At 38.7% G+C, this 23,486-nt stretch overlaps 1 protein-coding gene and 1 pseudogene across 4 annotated transcripts in view; one reads left to right on the top strand and one right to left on the bottom strand.

The window, feature by feature from the left end:
* The window catches only part of ARMH3 (armadillo like helical domain containing 3), a 181,315-nt gene that overhangs the window by 94,392 nt on the left and 63,437 nt on the right, over positions 1-23,486 (top strand). The gene's annotated exons all lie outside the window — the stretch shown is intronic.
* Positions 12,412-12,776, bottom strand: LOC102153200 (annotated as a pseudogene).

Raw genomic sequence — 23,486 nt, 5'->3', positions numbered from 1 at the left:
GTGAGTTCAGTGAATGACTCATGGGGATCTGGAACTTTGACGTTTTGCTTTACATGGCTCTTTCTATTTGTGGTAAACAGAGGCAAATGGAGCTCATGGGGCTAAGATTATTTTAGGTTCCTTATGAAACAGCAAGGCAATTACAGAGTGCTATATGTATTGGATAAAATTGAGTCCGACTTGGAGTTTGGCTTAGGGTCTTGAGGAAATACCACACACTCACAGAAGTGAACTCTTTGTAAATGGAGAGAATATACTTTCAGTATCGTGAAATCTCAAGCTGACTTTCCTTATATTCCTCGTTCCCTTTGTGCCTATCATTTCCCATTTTCTCAACAGTTATTAAATTGTTCTTGCAAACAATTGAAAGATTAACACTTGAGTAGAAGAGGCAAACCCAGCAGATGGGGAAACTTGATTTAGCTCCAGATGTAAGCCTTGCCAGCCATTCCCAGCGATGGTAATACACATCCACAACTTGGTATAGATTCTAATGTGTGGCAGAGCTGGGATTTAGTTTTTATTTCTGTATCTTTATTATTTTCCTTTCCTTCTTTTTTATTTTCTCTCTCTCCCTTTTTTAAAGATAAAATGTCCTGTAGTGATTTACATTGGTATTTGGCACATCTGGGAACAGAAGGAGAAGTGTGAAATGTGTGTGTTGGGAGAGCTGGAATGAGGGGGTATGGGGGTTAAGATGTGCTAACAAGATTGCACTGAAGGTTGATCTGCCTTACCTGACCCCAGAGACATTTTGCTGCAAACACAGTTTTATAAATTTCACAAATGCATATCTGTACCTAGCAAATAAACCAGATACTATAGTGAGGCCTTATGATAAATGTAATTTTCTGTAAGAATCAGAAATTACAAACTGTCTTCTCCCAAATATCCCTTTGTGACCCAAGGACAGTATGACAAATGTGGGTGTATGAAAGAAGCTCCAGATTCTGGGCTAGAGTATGAAGTTCATATGGGCATAATTTATGTTATGTTTATTTATTCATGTATTTACTTAGGCTTTCCAGGCAGCTCCTTTTCATCTGGGACTTGTTTCCTTGATCACATTCCTTTATGCTTGCTTTATTTCCTACTTTGTGGCTTTTCATTTCAGTGGCTTCTGGCTTGGCTGCTGTCCTTATTCTTCCCAAGGGCTGTCAAACAGCTGATTTAAGCTTTTGGCCTATGCTTTTTGTGAATAGCCTGGAAAGGACTGGGCTGAACTTTGAGCAGATGCCTATAACCATGACTTTTTTCTTCTCTTTGCAAGTCTCCATCCAGCCTATACCTTCATTTTCATTCCTCACATTTCTTTGATGAACTTGCTGCATAGAATAATTAGATTATCTTCACTGTCACTAATGAATTAGACTTGGAGTATATGTCAAAAGTATCAAAGATCCAGTCAGTTTTCTCAAGAGATTGCAGGAAAAATGTGTTTGAATGTCAGTTATCACACTAAAGCCAAATCAGGGCAAAATACCAGTCAGGGTAAACCAGCTAAAGTTTACTTTTTTTTACTTTCTGACACTTATTTTCACTTAATAAGTGCTAAACTTTGTACTCTTTTATATACTGTCTTCTTTAATATTCAAACTCTATAGAGTATATCATAAGCTTTTAAAAATACACCTTTTACCAAGGAGGAAAATGACTCTTTAAGATATTGTGGATTGCAGAGTTTCACAGTTGTTTGGCAAAGCTGTGTGAGTCCAGGGCTCAGGGCTCTTTCTTCTAAAGGTTTTTTATTTTTAAGTAATCTCTACACCCAAAATGGGGCTCAAACTCACAACCCTAAGATCAAGAGCCACATGTTCCACCAACTGAGCCAGCCAGGCACCCCAAGGCTCCTTCTTCTATACCATAATGGTTCCCATAGCGTTGCATCAAAGGCTACCAGCATGATGTATTGAAGGAACATAGAAATTTTACAGAGGCTGGATTTAATATTGTCTCTACCACTTAATGTGTGGCCTTGAGCAAATTATTTAGCTTCTCTGGACCTCTTTCCACTATCTATAAAATGAAGGTCATGGTGATAAAAACTGTTTCACAGGGAAATAGTTGTGAGAAGTATATAACGTATGTGAAAGCACCTAGGCAACTCTAAAATACTGGCCGTTTACTTAACATAATGTATTTAAAATTCATCTCTGTTGTAGCATGTGTCAGAATTTCCTTCCTTTTTAAGGCTGATTAATATTCCATTGTATGTATATGCCACATTTTGTTTATCCATTCATCCTTGATGAAATCCCAAGTGGTTTGCTTCCACTTTTTGGTCATTGTGTTTTGGTTGTTTGTACATGGGTGTACAAATATCTGTCCAGTCCCTGCTTTCACTTCTTTTGGGCATATACTTAGAAGTGGAATTGGTAGATCATATAACTTAATTTTTTGAGTTAAAAATTTTTTTTGCCATACCGTTTTTAGGTTTAGCATTTTGAGCCTTCCTTAGAATATTTCCTAAGTACATCTTCATTTGTCCCTTCCATAAAAGTTAAGATGTTATCCTTAACCTTAAAAGATGTTTTGCTTTTTTTTTTTTTTGTAGGTACACTCTGATGCTTTGAATGAGGGTGGTACAGGGAGTCTCTTTTCTCAGAGTTAGTATTCTCTTGGCTGAGGGTGAAAAAGTGGTATGCTCAACAAGTCTGCATTCCACTCAATGATAATGAGTGCTGTCTTATGCTCCTGTGTTTTTTTCTAAGAGCTTGTGTTGTACATCCATGACACTATTAACTTTGGGTGGTTTAGAAAACAAGAGACTGGGGCATCTGGGTGGCTCAGTGGTGGAGCATCTGCCTTTGGCTCAGGTCATCATCCTGGGTCCTGGGATTGAGTCCCTCATCAGGCTCCCTGCAGGGAGGGAGTCTGCTTCTTCCTCTGCCTATGTGTCTGCCTCTCTGTGTGTCTCTCATGAATAAATAAATAAAATATTTTAAAAAAGAATATTTGGTTAACCAATTAAAAAAAAAAAAAGAAAGAAAACAAGAGACTGTGTCCAAAGATTGGACCCATGGGTCTCCCAGGGATACTATGAGATGGTTAACTATTGACCACCAAATTTATTACCAGGGATAGAGTAGATAAAGGCTTAGAAGTAAAACTGTGATAGAGCGCAACATTTACTTCTGTCGTTATAAAGATTATTTGTGCTGATCCCACCCCTGGAAAAGATTTCTAAGGCCGAGTAAATGAAGTCTTAGCTACTTCTGTAGTATATTCTTTGATAACCATGGGAAAGGTTTGGGTTGCATGTGAAGTTTTCAGACATCTAACAACTGAGAGGGCCTCAAGCTAGTTTGGTAGTTGGTGACAGCTACAAGTTATATCTTTGGGATCTTCTGGAATACAATACATCTAATGGCAACCCTAACATAATATCTTAGCAGGTGAAAAGCAGCAGAAAGGCTACAGACTTTAATGTTCTTTGGAGTTTAGATTGTGACAGTGAAAATTAAAAGTGCTTCCACATGCTCAGAGGCCTAAATTTGCTCAAGTGTCAGTCTGTTTGCTTTTCACTTGTCTTTCGTGGCTTAGTCATGCCAGTTCTTTAATTGTCAAAGTTATTTGTGTTTAAACAATTTGTCTCTCTCTTCCTGTTTGATCCTTCAAAGAGATTCTTAAAATGCAGCTACTTAGAAACTGCTGTTTTTAAAATTGAAGTATAGTTGACATTCAATGTTATATCAGTTTCAGATATACAACATAATGATTGAACAATTCTATTCATTGTGCAGTGCTCACGATAATAAGTGTAGTTCCATATGTGGTTACTACAGTTTTATTGATTATATTCCCTATGCCGTACTTTTCATGTTTATTTTATGACTAGACATTGGTACCTCTTAATCTCCTTCACCTATAACATCCATCTTCCTACTCCCACCGATCTGACAACTACTAGTTTGTTCTGTGTATTTATTAGTCTGTTTTTGTTTGCTTGTTGTTTTAGTTTTTAGATTTCATACGTGAGTGAAATCATATGGTATTTGTCTTTTTCTGTCTGACTTATTTCCCTTAGCATAATACCCTCTTGGTTCATCTATGTTGCTGTGAATGGCAAGATCTCATTGTTTTTTTATGGCTGAGTAATATTCCATTGTGTGTAAGAGTGTGTGTGTGTATACCAGAAATGTACCCATTCATCTCTTGATGGACGCTTGGTTGCCTCTATATCTTTACCAATGTAAATAATGCTGCAGTAAATATAGGGGAGTGTGTATCTTTTCAAATTAGTGTTTTTGAGAAACTGCTGTTTTTTTTTTAAGTAACCTCCATGCTCAGTGTGGGGCTTGAACTCACAACCCTGAGATTGAGAGCTACACACTGAGCCAGCCAGGTGCCCTGAAACTGCCATTTTTTTATTGGAACACCTAATATAGTTAATGTACAGGGCCCTATATTTGTTCCTTCCCATAGACAGGATGTTCCTTTGTTTTGCCACAGGAAAAATAAAATATTATTGCTCCACCTTTAAAATTCTACTTTGTATAATTGTTGCTTAAGCTGCCTTCACAGATCAACTGGTCCACAAAGGAAAAATACATCAAGGGGCCAGATGCAGAACTGGAAGGAAAGCATTTGGGAAGTTTTGCTTGAAAGTTTTGCTTGGGAAGTCTTCTATGCAATGGCTTCTCTGCCTTTTGGCTAAGATCAAGTGTTGAAGTCTTCTATGCTAAAGATTTCCTGCCACCACTTAGGAGGTTACCCCAGTGAGTTCCTATATTTTAGGAAGATGTCTGCTGATTGTTAACCTAATTACTCAAAAGAGAAAACGAAAAATGTTAGACTAAAATCTGACCTTCATCTAACTGAACAACTTTCAAGGTAAGTAATTTGAAGCCCTTAAAGAATCTATTCAAGTTAACATCTTGATGCTTTTCCCTTAATTAGCATTTTATTAGCACAAAGGTTCGCAGTCCTGTTTTCTGGTTGCTCACAAAAATAGTGGCTGAGTCACTGCAAATGGGTTTTTCTCCTAGTGTGTAATCTTTTTTTTCTAGTGTGTAATTTTAAAGTGGATAAAGTTTTAACTATGATTAATATATAAAATGTTTTCTTTATTTGGAATGCATTAAACTAAAGTTTAGTTTTTCTTTGACAATGACTTTTATCCATTAGGCCTCCGGGGCTGACAAGAATGACCTTTTAAGATATTGCTGTGGTTAGTGACTAGGTTGGGATTTGGAATAAGAATTTAGTGCATTTCTGGGATGCCTGGGTGGCTCAGTGGTTGAGCATCTGCCTCTGGCTCAGGGCGTGATCCCAGAGTTCTGGGATCGAATCCCACATCAGGCTCCCCTTGAGGAGCTTGCTTTTCTCTCTGCCTATGTCTCTGTTTCTCTCTCTGTGTCTCTCATTAATAAAGAAATAAATAAAATCTTAAAAAAAAAGAATTTAGTGCATCTCTTTGTAAGTCTTTTCATTGTTTACCTTGTGAGTTTGCCTCTTGTCTCTCTCTTTGCTCCATGATCTTTTTGTTTCAGTGCTGAAGTAGTCCTCCCCCTACTTCCTGCTTATGTGCTTATGTAGCTGTTTTCCTTTACCCTAAAAAAATATTCCCTCAAAAAAAAAAAAAAAAAAAAAGAGGAGGAGGAGGAGGAGGAGGAAAGCTTTAAATGTACACTGTGTTAGGGAGGCTGGGGAACAAGAATAGCTCTCAGCAGCCTCTAGAGGGGTTCATTGAGCATAGCACCCTTTGGAGCAGGCTGCATATAGAGTTCTGCTTGTCATGGAGAAAAAGCCCTCAGGCGGTAATCAGGGAGAGCACATTCACTATTGATGGCCAGAATTAGGGTTGGAAAGGGAATGTGAGGTCGCAGCCAGGCAGAGTCCCTCCAGATCCTCTTGCCCATGAAGCTGTTTGGGCTACAGAATTTGCCTCTTAGTCACAGTTCTTTTATCTGAATGGATATTGATAAGTTGAAGGGAGGAACAGTTTGATACCAGGCACTTCAGCTGAAGGATGCAACATAGTCTAGTGAAAAGTAAATATGGACCAAAGTAGTCAAATGATAGGTGCAGAGGGATTGGGCTGATGATTCTTGAATAGCAAGAAGTACGTTAAAATAAGCTTCTAGTTCAGTTGTCTACTTAAAAGTGGCAAGACAGGCAGGCTCAGATTATCCCCTGGGTTAGAATTTATCAGTAATGACCTTTCTTCCGTTAATCAGACCCTGCTGATCTCCCATTACAGAGAATGAAAAAGCATTATGGAGATTAAAACAAAGCACCAAAATGAGGCTGTTATAATATTGTTTCCCCAGTGACTGGGAGCATTACGTATTATTCTAATAGTTGCTGTTCTCTAGTCTCTTAAAACTATAGCTAGAAATAAAAAAACACACACTGAATCCCATGTGGCTAATCATCTGTTTTGCCCTAACTTGGTTTATGCTGCAAAGTGAGGTTTTGCATTAGGTCATAGCTGGGTTTGGTGAACTGCAGTGCAGTAAAGTAGTCTTGTTTGAAGAGATTCAGATATTCGTAATGAAATATTAAGATTTTTAGTTGGGGCTGCTGTGATTTTAGGTGAGCGGGACTTTATTTTTTATTTATTTTCATTTTTTAAAAAAGATTTTATTTATTCATGAGAGACACAGAGAAAGAGAGGCAGAGACATAGGCAGAGGGAGAAGCAGGCTCCCTGTGGGGAGCCCAATGCAGGACTCGATCCCAGAACCCTGGGAACACGACCTGAGCCAAAGGCAGCCACTCAAACATTGGACCACCCAGGTGCCCTGAGAGTGACTTAAATATATAAAACCCCCTCCTTCCCTCAATCTGAAACTCCCTTGGTGTCTTTTTCCACTTTGCTTTTTAAATTTTTTAAATTTGTTATTATTATAATTTTGTAAAGTTTTATTTATTGTAGAGAGAGAGCACAAGATAATATGAAAGGGGTGGGCAGGAGAGGGAGAGAATCTAGAGCAGACTCCCTGGTGAGCATGGAGCCATGCAGGGCTGATCTCATGACCCTGGCATCCCTCACTTAATTTTTTTTAAAGAAAATTGCAAGAAAATATACATAACATAAAATTTATCATTTTAACCATTTTTAAGTCTACAGTTCTGTGGCATTAAGTACATCCACATCATCACAATTTTTTCATATTCTTCAGCTGAAACTGCAACAGTAACTCCCTGTTCCCTTCTCCTCTAGCCCCTGGCAATCTCCACTCTACTTTCTGTATTTGTGCATTTGACTACTCTAGGAACTTTACAAGAAGAATTAAACAGTATTCATCCTTTTGTGACTGGCTTATTTTACTTAATATACTCAAGGTTCTTCCATGTGGTATCATGTATCAGAATTTCTTTCCCTTTTTTAAAATTTTATTTTTATTTTATTTTTAAAGATTTTATTTATTCATGAGAGACACAGAGAGGCAGAGACATAGAGGGAGAATCAGGTTCCTCACGGGGACCCCGATATGGAACTTGATCCTGGGACCCCAGGATCACACCCTGAGCTGAAGGCAGACTCGCAACCGCTAAGCCACCCAGGCATCCCTCCTTTTTTTTGAGTGATTGCAACACCCAGCATGGGGCTTGAATTTACAACTCCAAGATCAGGAGTTCCATGTTCCACTGACTGAGCCAGCCAGGTGCCCCTCCTCTCTCTCTCTCTCTCTCTCTCTCTCTCTCTGTTTTTTTTTTTTTTTTAAAGATTTTATTTAGGCATGAGAGACATAGAGAGAGAGAGAGAGGCAGAGACACAGTTAGAAGGTGAAGCAGGCTCCACGTGAGGAGCCTGACATGGGACTCAATCCCGGGTCTCCAGGATCAGGCCCTGAGCTGAAGGTGGCACTAAACTGCTGAGCCACCCGGGCTGCCCTCTCTCTTGTTTTTTAAGACTTTTAAAATATATCCAGCATTCCATTGGATGTATACCAGATTTTATTTATCCATTGATGGGCCTTTGCATTGCTTCCACTTTCTGGCTATTGTGAATAATGCTTCTATGAATATAGATGTTCAGATCTTTGAGAATCTTTTTCTTCTTTTTGGATATATACCCAGAAGTAGAATTGCTGAATTAAATGGTAATTTTATTGGAGAATCACCATACCCTTTCCCATAGAAGCTGCACCATTTTATATTTCCATCAGTGTTTCACAAGGGTTCCAGTTTCTCTATACCCTGGCTGATACATGTTATTTTCTATTTTTTGATAATAGCTACCCTAATGGATATGAAGTGGTATTGAATTGCAGTTTTGACTTCATTTCCCTAATGACTAGTAGTATTGGTTATTTTTTCATGTGCTTATTGGCTATTTGTCTATCTTTGGAGAAATGTCTGTTCCTGTCCTTTGCCAATTTTTTTTTTTAAGCTAGGTTGTTTGGCTTTTTTGTTGTTGAGTTTTAGGAATTCTTTTACATTTGGATGCTAATTTCTAATGAAATACATGGTGCAAATACTTTTTCCCGTGGATTGCCTTTTCATTCTGTTGATTGTGTCCTTTGATGCACAAAAATGTTTAATTTTGATGAAGTCCAGTTTATCTACTTTTTCTTTTGTTGACCATGCTTTTGGTGTCATATCTAAGTAATCATTGCCAATTCAAGTCCTGCAGCTTTCCCATGTTTCCTTCTAAGAGTTTTAGCTCTTACATTTAGGTCTTTGATACATTTTTAAAAATTTTTATTTATTTATGATAGTCACAGAGAGAGAGAGAGAGAAAGAGAGAGAGAGAGAAAGAGGCAGAGACATAGGCAGAGGGAGAAGCAGGCTCCATGCACTGGGAGCCTGATGTGGGATTCGATCCTGGGTCTCCAGGATCGCGCCCTGGGCCAAAGGCAGGCGCCAAACTCCTGCGCCACCCAGGGATCCCAGGTCTTTGATACATTTGAGGGAAGTTTTATATATGGTGTAAGGGAAGGGTCCAGTTACATTTTTTGTATGTGGATATCCCAGCACCCACTTTGCTTTTTTGAGATAATCACAGTTCTGATTTCTTAATTGAAATCAGGCTGAAGGGCAGCCCTGGTGGCTCAGCGGTTTAGCGCTGCCTTCAGTCCGGGGCCTGATCCTGGAGACCCGGGATCGAGTTCCGCGTCGGGCTCCCTGCATGGAGTCTGCTTCTCCTTCTGACTGTGTCTCTGCCTCTCTCTCTTTCTCTCTCTCTCTGTGTGTGTCTCTCATGAATAAATAAAGTCTTTAAAAAAAAAATGAAATCAGGCTGAATTAACCTGATAAGTATAGAAATTGACACTCCACATTTTTTCCGTATGTCCCTATTCTGTTTTGGTTTTTAGGTTTGTTTATTCCTCTGCTTGTTTAAGAGATGGCATAACAGGGGCCCTGGGTGGGCTCAGTGGTTTAGCACCGCCTTCAGCCCAGGACATTATCCTGGAGACCTGGGATCGAGTCCCACATCAGGCTCCCTGCATGGAGCCTGCTTCTCCCTCTGCCTGTGTCTCTTCCTCTCTCTCCCTGTGTCTCTCATGAATAAATAAATAAAATCTTAAAAAAAAAAAGAGAGAGAGGGCATAACATAGTGGTTAAGAGCAGGGACTCTATAGAGTTCTGTACTCTGAGTTTAACAACCACTTATTTTGACAAATTCTTTAACCTCTTAGTGCTTTGAGTTTCCTCATGGAACCTGGGTCATTGCTGAGATTATTAAATGACAATATATGTGGAATAGTTGGACACTATTGGAATAGTGTAAATGTATGTAAATATTCATTATCATCTTTTTTAAAAAATTTTTTCTTAATGTGCAAATCTGGAGGTTATACCAGCCTTGGTTCTGATGATCTGCATGGGACATCATTCTAGAAAGCAACTCCTTTCCATATCCAACTTTATTAGTTCCCTTGGCTCTACTCATGTGGACCTAGAGGGGACCAGAAATACAGAATTATATTATTTACAACCTGACATCAAAGGTAACACTGAAACTTAGGCTGTCAGCCTGCATCTTGGCATTATTGTTAGGAAAATAGTTTAGATGGAGAGAGTTTATGTTTTCTATCACTTCCAGCCCTTTGAGAAGATGTCTGACAATGGCTTTATTATTGTATTACTCTGCCTTCTTGACATTATTTTGGTAAAAGAGAATGTGCCCAAAAGGAATATGCATATAACTGAAAAGATACTAATCAATATGTTCTTATCTCTGATTGGAGGGATTATAGGCATTTTTAATTTTTTTCTTACATTTTAAATTTATTAAAAACATTTGGCTGTGGGCAGCCTGGGTGGCTCAGCGATTTAGCACCGCCTTCAGCCCAGGGCCTGATCCTAGAGACCCAGGATCGAGTCCCACATCGGGTGCCCTGCATGGAGCTTGCTTCTCCCTCTGCCTGTGTCTCTGCCTTTCTATCTCTCTCTCTGTGTGTCTGTCATGAATAAATAAATAAAATCTTAAAAAAAAAAATTTGGCTGTGGATTTTTTTTAGATGCCCTTTATTTGACTGAAAAAGTTCTATTCCATTCCTAGTTTTTTGTGTTTTTTTTTTATTATGAAAAGGTGTTGGGTTTTGTCAAATGCTTTTTCTGTGTCTATTGGGATGATTATGTGGTTTTTGTTTCTTATTCCATTGATATGGTTATATTATAGTAAGCCACATTTGGTTATGATGTATAAATCTTTTCATATTTTGCTGGTTTCAGATTGTTTGTATTTTGCTGAAGATTTTTGGGTCCAGATATTGCTCTGTAGTTTTTTTTTTTTTCTTGTGGTCTTTGTCTGGTTTTGATATCAGTGTATTGGTAGCCTCATAGAATGAGTTAGGGAGGTTGTCTCTTCTATTCAATTTTTTGGGAAGACTAGAGGGTTGGTATTAATTCTTTAAATCTTTAATATAGTTTAATAGTGAAGCCATCAGAGACTGGGTTGTTTTCACAGGTAGTTTTTTTATAGTAATTAAAGGGGTGCCTGTATGGCTTAGTCAGTTAGGTATCCCAACTCTTGATTTCAGCTCAGGTCATCATCTCAGGGTCGTGAGATCAAGCACTGCCTCAGGCTCTCTGCTGGGTGTGGAACCTGCTTAAGATTCTCTATCTGCCTCCTTCCTCTGCCCCTTCCTCAAATTCTCTCTCTCTCAAAACAAACAAACAAACAAACAAACAAACAAACAAAACAACAACAACAAAAAAAAACCCCAAAGGTAATTAAATCTCTTTGCTTGCTATGTAAGTATGTTCAGATTGTCTGTTTCTTCTTGAGTCAGTTTCAATAATTTGTGTCTTCCTGGGAATTTGTCCATTTCATCTAAGCTATTTATTGGCATACGGTTATTTATAGTAGTACTTTATAATCCTTTTGTATATCTGTAAGGTCAGTAGTAAAATTCTTTCTTTCATTTCTGATTCTGGTAATTTGACTCTCCTCTTCAACAAATCTCTTGTTGGTCTAACTAAAAAGGTTGATCAGTTTTTTCGATCTTTTCAAAGAACCAGCTTTTGGTTTTACTGCTTTTCTTTTTTGTTTTTCTGTTCCTTATTTCATTAATTTACACTCTTTATTATTTTCTTCCTGCTTGTCTTATGCTTAGTTTGCTTTTCTGTAGAAAAAAACCCTTAATGTATTTTTTAAATTATAGCTGGCACACAATGTTACTTCACTTTCAGGTGTACAACATAATGATTGATGAGTCTATATAATATATTCAATAAATTTTACATGATAGAAATAATACAGGGTATATTCTCTGACCACAGTAGAATGAAATTAAAAATCAGCAACAGAAAGAAATTTGGTTAGAGAACATACTTTTGTATTATTTCTGTCACTTAAAATTTACTGAGGTTTGTTTTATGGCCCAGCATATGATCTATCCTATAGAACATTCCATATGTACTTGAGGAAAATGTCTCTTCTGCTGTTGTTGAGTGTACTGTTTTCTAGAGGTCTGTTAGGTTTAACTGATTTATAGTGATGGTCAAGTTTTCTATTTCTTTTCTCTTCTCTTCTCTTCTCTTCTCTTCTCTTCTCTTCTCTTCTCTTCTCTTCTCTTCTCTTCTTCTCCCCTTCCTCCCTCCCTCCCTCCCTTCCCTCCTTCCTTCCTTCCTTCTTTCCTTCCTTCCTTCCTTCCTTCCTTCCTTCCTTCCTTCTTCTTTTTTTTTTTTTTTTTTGAGTAATTTTTACACCTAGCATGGGGCTCAAACTCATGACCCCAAGATCAAGAGTCATATACTCTACTGACTGACCCAGCCAGGCGCCCGTCAAGTTTTCTTTTTCTTTGTTGATCTTCCGCCTAGTTGTTCTGTCCATGATTAAAGAATGGGTATTAAAATCTCCCCCCCGTCTTTTTTTTTTTTTTTACAACTAACACATACTTTATTTACTTCATTGAAAGCTTAGTGGTACATACAAGGTTTAATAAAGTTGACCTCAGTTTTGTTCACACTGACTCTGGTGAGTTGTATTTGGGTTTTCTCTGCTTGAGACTACTCATTTGCTACTATTGCTATTGGTTTGTTTTCTTTCAGGATCAAGGTGGGTACTTTCATATAAAATCTTATTTTGAATTCCTTCTCTGGCAGTTCTTTCCTGGACTCTTAGCTTTGCATAATTATACATACTTACAATGGAACTAGCATACTAAAGTCAACAAGATAAATCCTCCTACTCCAACATCACATGATCTTCTCATTCTACTAGTTAACAAAAAATGTCCAAGGTCAGCCACAGGAGAGCCTAATGAAACATACAATATTGAATCCCATGCACAGGGAATGTTACTGTGCATCTAAAATTCCTAGGAGCTTAAAGGGCTTCCCCTTGGTGGTTTCACCGTGCTCCAGTGTTGCAGCCATGGGCTCCAGAGCCCAGTTTTTATTTTTGTATTGTCTCTGCCTTCATTTCTGTCATGATGTATCTTTTTTTCACTCTTTTACTTTCAACCTATTTGTATCTTTGAGTCTAAAATAGGTCTCTGGTGGATAGCATATATTTGGATCTTGGTTACTTTATCTAGTCTGCCTTTTGATTGGGTTATTTATTCCAATCATTTTTTTTTAAGATTTTATTTATTTATTCATGATAGTCACAGAGAGAGAGAGAGAGAGAGAGGCAGAGACACAGGCAGAGGGAGAAGCAGGCTCCATGCAGGGAGCCCGACGTGGGACTCGATTCCGGGTCCCCAGGATTGTGCCCTGGGCCAAAGGCAGGCGCCAAACTGCTGTGCCACCCAGGGATCCCCCCTATTCCATTCACATTTAATGTTGATATAACTGAACTCATGTCTGCCGTTTCTCTTTTAGCTTGCTATTATGTGTCTCATGTCTTTTGTATCCCTCAGTACCTTCTTAACTGCTTTCTTTTGCAAAAGTGAATATTTTCCGGTGTAACACTTTGATTTAATGATTTTTTCACTTATTTTTTTTTTTTTTTTTTTTTTTTTTTTTTTTTTTTTAGTTATTTGATTAGTGGTTGCTGTAGGGCTTGCCATATACATCTTAATTTACTGGAATCAGAAACTGTTTAGATTTATACCAACTTAATTCCAGTGAGATACAGAAATATCACTCTTATGTAGCTTTAAATAACATACACATGCAACATTCACTATAATAAACTTTATTTGCCAACATGTATACTGGAAAGAAGAATCTCATGTATTTCCTGAGAAAGTAAGGATGCCTTAGAAATAGGGCCCTTGGGGCACCTGGGTGGCTCAGTGGTTGAGTATCTGCCTTTGGCTCAGGTGGTGATCCTGGGGCTCTGGGGTCGCAGGCTCCTTGCAGGGAGCCTGCTTCTCCCTCTATGTCTGTCTCTCTCTCTCTTTGTCTCTCATGAATAAATAAATAAAATCTTAAAAAAAAAATAGGTCCCTAATTTTGTTCACTTTATCATGTCTGGAGCTAAGACTAGGTAAAAGTGGGGGGAAAATGTATTTAGAGTTTAGATACATTTTGTGAGAGATTTTCTCACATGTAGGTGTTAAACACAGCATTCTAGATCCTGCTCCATTCTTTGGTGAGCTACTAGCCTACAGCTCAAAATGTATAGAGAGCTCATTGGCTCCTGATGCTTGCATGATAAGCTTTGTAACAAAGAAAGAGTACAGTACAGAAGTAACAACACTAGTTGGTAAACACTTGTTTTGGAGGTATATAATTTTAAGAGAAGTACTTTGATGTGGAATGGATGAAGGAGTTGTTAAGTGTGTTCATTTATGTCTGGAGTCAGTGTTGATTTATGGAAAATATTCTTGTCCTGTGCCCCATCTTTTGCATCTCATTTTCTCCCACCAATGTAGGGGCTGCTGACTGTGGCCTATTTTTGTTGGCTCAGATAAGGGACTATTTCTGGAGTATGTCTCCTAAGAGAAAAGGAGTCAACCTTGAGCTCAGCCCTCCATCCTGAATCAAGCTGCTAGAGTATAAAATAGAAGGACCTGCTTAGTGGGTTCCAGGTACATGCTCTGAGAGTGTTAGTTGAGGCCTTCCAGATGTGGGCTCTTATCTTTTGTAAAGGCTAAGTTTTTTTTTGTTTTGTTTTGTTTTGTTTTTAAGATTTTATTTATTCTTGAGACAGAGAGAGGCAGAGACACAGGCAGAGGGAGAAGCAGGCTCCACGCAGGGAGCCCGACATGGGACTAGGATCACGCCCTGGGCTGAAGGCGGAGCTGAACCGCTGAGCCACCCAGCCGCCCAAAGGCTAAGTTTTTATAGGATTGTGAATAGCCAACTTGAGGAACCTTGTAATGGTGAGTTAGTTGGAAAAGATCTTGTACATATATCTGGTGACCTTACTTTGAATATTGTTTTGGAAAACAATTAGTCTTTTTGCTTGTTAATTACATTGATATTTTTCTTCCTTAATGAATTATGTCAAGTACTTGAACATTTTGGAGGTGGTTTGGAGGGACAGTCTTTGTGACGGAACCAGTGATATTAGAATAGCTGCTTCCTGGTGACTAGAGGTAATTAAGAGTCCTGGGCCTTGAGGTAAGTTGAAAGGGCTTGAGTCTGAGGAGATAGTTGCAGACGAAATTGCTGAGAGCACTAAAGAAGAAATATATGATTGGCAGTTTCCATTAAAGTGTTCTAGCCCTTGGTCCCAAGTGTATGAGTGAATGGCCCCCATGGTAGGAGAGCAAATTCTCTCCTCTCTTTTTAGGTCCACAGTCTAACAACATTCTTTGTTTCTGTGAATGTGTATCTACACAGCAAAGGCCTTTGGTTTGAGTTTGTCCCACTAGTAGTTAATTTGGTCTCATACATATAATTTTTTTTTCATACATATAATTTTTTTATGGTGTGGTAAAATAACTTTAGGTTTTAAACTTAGCATTGACTTTTTTATGGGTATCTGAGAAGAGCCATCTGATGTAAGTCCTTTATTCTGCTAATCTTTTAATCAGTAGATCCCACCCTATGTTTTTGTCAGTTATTAGGTAAGCATCCAAAACCTGGAAAGAGAGAGATTCAGAGAGAGAATGAATGAATGAGAGGAAGTTTGGTGTGTTTGTGTGAGATTGACTTGGGATCCTTTCTTTAGAAATCTCTGAATTTGGGGGTGACTGACTGGCTCAGTTGGGTAAGTTCCGACTTTTGATTTTGGTTCAGGTCATGACCTCAGGGTCCTGAGTCAGGATCTGTGCTCCGTGCAGAGTCTGCTTATTTCTCTTCCTTTGCTCCTTCCCCTCCCCGCTCTCTCAAATAAATAAAATCTTGAAGAAGAAGAAGAAGAAGAAGAAGAAGAAGAAGGGGGGCGGGGGAGAGGACCTGCCACCTCTGGTTTTAGGGGCATTTCTTTGTTCTTCTGTTTCTGTCACCACTGCTTCTTTGTCTTTATAATTGTTTCTAAAAGCTAGGACTTGAGAACCAGAGGAGCAGTCAAGGTGACCTAGAATTGCTTCTTTCTCTGTCTTCATAGGTCATAAGGCGTAGGAAGGGTCATGAGGAGCAGGAAGGGGCTAGAGTCCAGCAGTCCAAAGCCTGTTATTCCAGGGGTTTTGCTTTTTCCCAGCCAGCTCCTCTCATCTTCTGGCTCTCTGGAGATGGCCTGCTTTGCTGGTATAGCTGTCCTTGGTCCTTTAGGGATGAGCTGCTCCCTAATTATTACTGATCTCGAGGTAAGACAAAAACTTTCATTTTCACCTGAGAAAAGGTTGATTTTTTTTTTTCTTCCTCTTCAAAAGGGACTCTTGCTGGGAAGTACAGACACTTAATCATGACTTAATTCACAAATGCTGGTTTCTAATTGTAATTTCTATAAATCCTAGCCACAAATGGGATCAGTAGTCATAATTTAGGTCCCTAATTTCTTTCCTTGCATCCCATATCTAGGGCACTAAAACAAGTAGTCTTTTTAAATTGTGGGCAGTTCTTCATCTTATCCCTTAATTTTCCCTCTCCGTTTTTTTCTTTCCCAAAAGTCATGCTGGAACTTTGGTCATATAACTTAGGTATTTTAACCACATAGAACACGTTGGATTGTTAATCTGCTAGTAGGTTAAGGAAGCCATTACTACTGGGTAGCAATATATTATCCTGTCAGCAAATGCAACAGACATCTCTTCAGCAAATGAAACTTTAGCTTTCTTTGAATTATTGTGAACAAAAAGAGGAGTGTTTTTGGCTCATGAGAGTGTAATCACTCTAAATCCTCAGATTTATACTAGAATGCCAGGTACCATACCTCCTCTTTTCTGTTGGACTTTGATCTTGCAGATTATGAATGCCAGGATCATAGAACCTTGAAAGCTGAAAGAACTGAAGAGGTCATCTTTGGTCTCCTTCCCAAAGCATAAATCTTACTTGTTGGGGTCATGTCCAACTTCTCCTTGAACATTTAGTGAAATAGTGCTTAATACTTAAAGTTATAGGGATAGCCTCCCCTTGAGGAGCCTGCTTCTCCCTCTGCCTGAGTCTCTGCCTCTCTCTCTCTCTCTCTCTCTCTCTCTCTGTGTGTGTCTCTCGTGAATAAATAAATAAAATCTTAAAAAAATACTTAAGTCTATAGACTTCAGTTTTTTAAGTGATGAGAATTTTGGGGCACTTAGCTGGCTCATTTGGCAGAGGGTGCAACTCTTAATCTCAGGACTGGGATCCCTGGGTGGCGCAGCGGTTTGGCGCCTGCCTTTGGCCCAGGGCGCAATCCTGGAGACCTGGGATCGAATCCCATGTCGGGCTCCCGGTGCATGGAGCCTGCTTCTCCCTCTGCCTATGTCTCTGACTCTCTCTCTCTGTGACTATCATAAATAAATAAAAGTTAAAAAAAAAAAATCTCAGGACTGTAAATTCAAGACCCATGCTGGGTGTACAGATTACTTAAAAAGATAAAATCTTTTTAAAAAATGATGAGAATCGGGGATCCCTGGGTGGCGCAGCGGTTTGGCGCCTGCCTTTGGCCCAGGGCGCGATCCTGGAGACCCGGGATCGAGTCCCACATCGGGCTTCCGGTGCATGGAGCCTGCTTCTCCCTCTGCCTGTGTCTCTGCCTCTCTCTCTCTCTCTGTGTGACTATCATAAATAAATAAATAAATAAATAAATAAATAAATAAATAAATAAATAAATAAATAAATAAATAAATAAATAAATAAATAAAATTTAAAAAAATGATGAGAATCTATTCTTTATGTTGGAATCTTCCTCTTTATATCCTGAACCTTTAGATGCAAGACCAAAAAACAGTACTCTCTCTTCTACCTACTAACTTCTTCAAAGGACTAAAATTAAAATGTATACTCCTGTTTTTCTGTAGTATCCTTTCTTCCTTCAATGGTTCATATGTCATGGTTTTAAAATCTTTGGCATACTATGATTGTCTTTAGACATATTCTAACTTTTCAGTTTATCTTCTAAAGTATGGTGTTAGACCATGCCTTGTAGCAAATAAGCATTTAGTAAATGTTTATTGAATTCAATAACACCTAGAACTGGATCCAGATATGGTTTGAGTAGTTTAGATTAATGGGGTATTCTTAGCACCCAGGATCTGAACATGTTTTATTTGCAGGTTCCAATTGCATTAGTTTTTCAGCAGCTGAATTGTGTTGGTCCATAACAAGCCTAGGCCCCACTAAAACCTTCAAATCTGCTTGAAGTGGTTTGCTGTCAAGCTAATTCTCTCTCATCCTTAAATTACTCAGTTGGTAGTATTTTGAGTGGTGGTGGTGGTGGTGGTGGTGATTTGCTTGTTTGTTTTATTTTTTTTTAAGATTTTATTTGTTTATTCATGAGAGACACACACACACACAGAGACAGAGAGAGAGAGAGAGAGAGAGAGAGAGAGAGGCAGACACACAGGCAGAGGGAGAAGCAGGCTCCCCAGAAGGAGCCTTATGTGGGACTCAGTCCCAGATCCTGGGATCACGCCCTGAGCCAAAGGCAGCCACTCAACTGCTGAGCCACCCAGGCATCCCTGTTTGTTTGTTTTAAATATTTATTTATTTGAGAGAGAGAGCATGTGCGCATGCACAGGGGGTAAAGGGGGGAGGGAGAAGGACAAGCAGACTCCATGCTCAGTGCAGAGCCCAATGTGGGGCTTGATCTCATGACCCTGAGATCATGACCTGAGCTGAAGTCAAGAGTTGGACCAGACACCTAGCCAACTGAGTCCCACAGGTGCCCTGTTTGTTTGTTTTAATGCTACCTGTTCATTATAGAGATTTTAAACCATACAGAAAAGTGCAAAGAACAAAGTAAAATCATTTAAAATCTCAACATTCAGAGCTACTGTTACTGTATTGGTGAATCTCCTGAACATCTCCAGTTGATCTTTTCTTTAAACTAACCTAAATGAAACTCTTTATCCTTATTAAATATGTCTTGTTCATCATTCTAGCTTATCAGGATATTTTTTCAGTCCTGACTGTGTCATTCTATGTATTGGTTTTCTTTTACAGCTTTGTACCATCAGCACATTTGATAAATATGCCTTCTAAATTTTTGTCCAGATGCTTTGATCTAATCCTGACTCTGTTACTGATTTGGTGGATGATTTGGGAATAATTTCTCCCCTTTCTGGGTTTTGGCTTGCTGCTCTTATATAAAATGGCCTCAAAGACTGAAAAAAAAAAAAAAAAAAAAAAAACCCTCCTTAAGAATCAACTGCAAAGCTTTTGGTAAAGAATAAATTTGTGAAGAAAAAACTGTGGGTGGAGAATCATCAGCCAGGGCCAGACTAGAAAAATAAAATCCTTTTATAGAAAAATCAGGGATGAAAACCTTCACAAGAATGGTTCAAATCTTCCTCTGTCCTCCTACTCTCCTAAAACCCCAGGAGGGGATTTACTAGTTGAAATAAACTACATTAAATTAAATTAAATTATTAAAAAAGGAGAAGAAGAAGAAGGAAAACAAAATTGCAGCAAGCATTAGTTCTTATATCAAGAAATTAAAACCTAACAGAGAACAATGAAGAGGCAGTTTGGAGTGAGGTCAGGTGGGAGGGCTTTACTGAGACAGAAGATGCTCCTCTTTACTGTTTTCTCTTTTAATTAGTAGTAGGCTTGGTGGTCACAGTAAAGCATCTTCTGAGTTGGGGTCTGTGGGGAGAGAAGAGTGTGAAACTCCCTGCTGCCTGCTCTTTCTCCTCTAAACAAGTCCTGCCTCATGCATTGCATTTCCCCTGGGTTCTTAAAGAAAGGTGTGTGATCATCTAAAACTGAAACTGAGGCAGCATTTTAAGCAGGCAATTAATGACATGGTAAGAATTTTTAGCTTCAGAACATTAATTGTTAAATGAATTGTGTCTGCATTTTACTGTCATTTTATTGTGATACCAGCCTAATTACAAATGTAATGTTACATAGTGGAAGATAATAAATAATAAGCAGAATTATGCAGTGATCAGACTTCAGGAATTTCTAACATTGAAGAAAGATTTTCTCCTTAAATTGTCTCTTGCTGTTCTTTTTATGTAGGCTTTGATTAATTTTACCTCCATTATACATTTCTCCCTGGGGCCCAGATATTGTGCATGCTTTAGCAAAGTGGGCTCCTATTGTAAGAGGTTTAATGAGATTTTTTTGTTCTAATTGGTTTCTATATAATTTTTTTAAACCAATAACATGTGAGTGGGATGTCAAATACAGGGTGTGATAATACATTTTCAATGCCCTGTACACCGAAGAACATTAATTTTTCTCTCATTTGACATTATCTTCATATGATGAAAATTCTCAATCTTTTTTTTTTTTAAGATTTTATTTATTTATTCATGAGAGACACACACAGAGAGAGAAGCACAGACACAGGCAGAGGGAGAAGCAGGCTCCATGCAGAGAGCCTGACATGGGACTCGATCCTGGGTCTCCAGGATCATGCCCCAGGCTGAAAATGGTGCTAAACCACTGAGCCACCCAGGATGCCCAGAAAATTCTCAATCTTAAGCAAGTTCCAGATACACTTGGTTTTCATTGGTCTCTCCTCTCCTGCATTTTTGTTGGTGACACCCCTGAAAAGGCAGCAGGATTACCTATCTACCTGTAGTTGGAACTCAGTCTGGGTACAAGGGTGTGGAAGATTTCTGACCAGGGTTTTGACCATACATTATCTTCCTAAAGGGGTAATTTACTAGTTGGGATTCAAACAGGGATGGATTAAAATCTGTTTCTTTTGCCCATTTAACCAGAATTAATTTCCTACTTAAAAAATGTGAACTATTTGATAAATTCTAGAGTACAGTATTAGTATATACTTATTAAAAAGCTTGATCCTAAGATGAATATCTGTAAGCCACTCACTCACCTTAGTACATATAATGTTACCAACTCACTGAAGTCCTGGGATTGAGTCCCGTATCGGACTTCTTTTTCTTTTTTAATTATGTATTAAATATGGTAAAATATGCAAAATCATAGGTGTGTAATTGGACGGCTTTTTACATATGTATATACCTATGTAATAACATCCAGATCAAGACTTATAGCATTTTCATTACTACAGAAAGTCTCTCCTGACTCTCCTTTTCCCCAGAATTATGCGCTTTTCTGTCTTCTTTCATCATAAATTAGTTTTTCCTGTTAAGTTCTTTTTTTTTTTAATTTTTAAATTTATTTATGATAGTCACACACAGAGAGAGAGAGAGAGAGAGAGGCAGAGACACAGGCAGAGGGAGAAGCAGGCTCCATGCACCGGGAGCCTGACGTGGGATTCGATCCCGGGTCTCCAGGATCACACCCTGGGCCAAAGGCAGGTGCTAAACTGCTGCGCCACCCAGGGATCCCCTCTTAAGTTCTATATAAACAGAATCATGTAATAGATCCTCTTTTGTGCCTGTCTTCTTTTTTTTTTTTTTAATTTATTTTTTATTGGTGTGCCTGTCTTCTTACGCTCAATGTAATGTTTTTGAAATCCATCGACTTTGTGTATATTAGTTCATTCCCGTTTTAAAAAATTTAAACACTTTTAAATTGTAGTAAGAAAGATATGAAATTTACCATCTTAACTGTATTTAGGTATATAGTTTGGCAGTGTTAAGTGTATTCACATTGTTCTACAACAGATCTCCAGAGCTTTTTGATCTTGTAGAACTGAAACTGTATACACATTAAACAACAGCTCTGCAAATTCCTCCTCCCCCAAGTCCCTGGCAACCACCATTCTACTTTCTATTTCTATGATTTTGACTACTTTAGGTACCTCATATAAGTGTAGTCATATTTGTCTTTTTGTAACTGGTTAATTTCACTTAGCATAATGACCTCACAGTTCATTCATGTTGGAGCATGTAACAGGATTCCCTTCATTTTAAAGGCTAAATAATATTCCATTGTATGTATGTATAAATCACATTCTGTTTATTTGTTTGTTGGATGCTTGGGTTGTTTCCACCTTTTGGCTATTGTGAATAATGTTGCTATGAACATGGGTGTGCAACTATCTACTGTTTAGTAGTTCATTCTTTTTTATTATTGAGAAGCATTTTATTATGTAAATATACCACAGTTAATTTATTCATTCTCCCCATTTATCAGTTGGGTTCTCTAAGCCTCTAGTTTTATCTTCTATGTCTCTTTCTCTTGCTTTCTTCCCTGTGTTCATTCGCTTCACTGACTCCCTCAACAGCTGCAGAATAAAATTTAAGTTCTGTAGCATGGTGTACAGTTCCATTCCTTTTTTTTTAAAGATTTTATTTATTTATTAGAGAGCACAAACAAGGGGAGGGGCAGCAGGAGAGCAACAAGCAGACTCCCTACTGAGTGGGGAGCCTAACACGGGGCTCATTTTGAGGACCCTGAACCCCCCCGGACACCCCCAGTTCCATTCCTAATATGCTTTTTGGACTCTCTGTCCTCATCACAGCTATGCCAGACCTCCCAGAGTTCTCTGGACAGACTGTTTTATACTCCTGACTCTATGTATACATACATACATTTTCTCCCTGCCTTAGATGTCATTCCCCAACTTGTAAGCTTACCTCCTGAAATAGTACACCTTGATCATTGCTTCATCCATAGAGCCAGGGCTAGCTGTACTATAGTGGTAGCTGTCTGCTTGTTTGTCTTCTTTACTAGGCTGAGAGCTCTTTGAAGGCAGGCAGCATCCATGTCTAACTCAGTAACACATTGCCTATTTTCAATGAATACCTGTTGAATATAGATCTACAAACAGACTTCTGCTCTCTTAGACACATGGGTATTCATGATACTGGCTGGGCCTGATCTGGAATGGGCTGTGAGTAATAGTACTTCAATTACTGTAAGGATTGATAGAGAGAGCTCCTAGGACAATTCAGAGACGCATTTCAGAGAATCATTGAACAAAAAATGTCAGTCACACTCTCCAAAAGAGAAATGGACTGAAAGGCAGAGTGGAAGAGTTCAGAAGCAAGTCATAGGTGCAAGCCAGGGATAATAGAGCAAAAAGGTTTGGAGAGGAGGGTAAGAGTTAAAATCTAGAGGAAAATGCCTGGGCCAAATAGGATATCTACAACAGCTTTTCTCAAGTTGTGAGCACAGTCACAGTGAAGTGTGAAAAGCATGACTTTCTCTGTACAGTTGAATAAGTATTGAACGTTTCATGGGATCCAGCATTGAAGGTCAGGCAGGTCAGTAAAGAGAAAACCACTTTGATGCAGCCAGCAAATTCCTGGGACTTTGTCAGGTGCTTTAACTTATAGGAGTTTGCTAGAAAAAAAAAAAAAAGAGAGAGAGAGAGAGTCCTTCAAGACTAGTACATGAAGGAGGGCAGCCCAGGTGGCTCAGCGGTTTAGCGTTGCCTTCAGCCCAGGGTGTGATCCTGGAGACCTGGGATTGAGTCCCATGTCAGGCTCCCTGCATGGAGCCTGCTCTCCCTCTGCCTGTGTCTCTGCCTCTCTCTCTCTCTCTCTGTGTCTCTCATGAATAAATAAAATCTTAAAAAAAAAAAAAAAGACTAGTACATAAAGGAAAAAAAAGTCAGAGATGGGAATATTAAAGGAAAGACTTAGAAGTGCCATGAACTTCATTGGCAAAGAAAAGCGCAGTTCTTCTAGTCTCAAATACAGCCAAGCAGAGAGGGTGGCTGGGAAAGAGAAGGTATGAAGATATTTTCTTGTACCTTCTTAGCTAGTGTGTATCACTCTGTCT

Source organism: Canis lupus, chromosome 28, assembly GCF_011100685.1.
Source record: "Canis lupus familiaris isolate Mischka breed German Shepherd chromosome 28, alternate assembly UU_Cfam_GSD_1.0, whole genome shotgun sequence".
Lineage (NCBI taxonomy): Eukaryota > Metazoa > Chordata > Mammalia > Carnivora > Canidae > Canis > Canis lupus.
This window is presented reverse-complemented; position numbering and strand designations above follow the sequence as displayed.